Consider the following 297-nt stretch of genomic DNA (forward strand, 5'->3'; position numbering starts at 1 on the left):
ACACATGGCAGTGGTATGGGAAAATTGGACATTTTTCACATTATAGCATTAGGTGCATTCTACCCAAAGTCACTTGAAAACTTTGATCTGTGTTGGAAAACCTGCAATTTTGTGTCTAGTCCACTAATGGTGTCAGCCAGTCTGTGCAGTGTCGAAAGAGAGGAATCCTCCACCATGAATGTTCTTTCTAGGCGAAATCTGGAGACTTGGTCCTTTTTCTCAGAAAATAAATGACCAGGTACTCTCTTGTATCTGTAGGAGTGTCAGGCATATAGGTGTGTTTGTAGCTATGATCAT

The 297-nt window shown here is 41.1% G+C and overlaps 1 protein-coding gene across 1 annotated transcript in view; it reads left to right on the forward strand.

Moving 5' to 3' along the window:
* LOC119591514 (kelch-like ECH-associated protein 1B) overlaps nt 1-297 on the forward strand; it is a gene marked incomplete at its 3' end in the record, with an annotated part of 45445 nt that overhangs the window by 34279 nt on the left and 10869 nt on the right.

The sequence above is a fragment of the Penaeus monodon genome, chromosome 28, assembly GCF_015228065.2.
Source record: "Penaeus monodon isolate SGIC_2016 chromosome 28, NSTDA_Pmon_1, whole genome shotgun sequence".
In the NCBI taxonomy this organism is placed as follows: Eukaryota; Metazoa; Arthropoda; class Malacostraca; order Decapoda; family Penaeidae; genus Penaeus; species Penaeus monodon.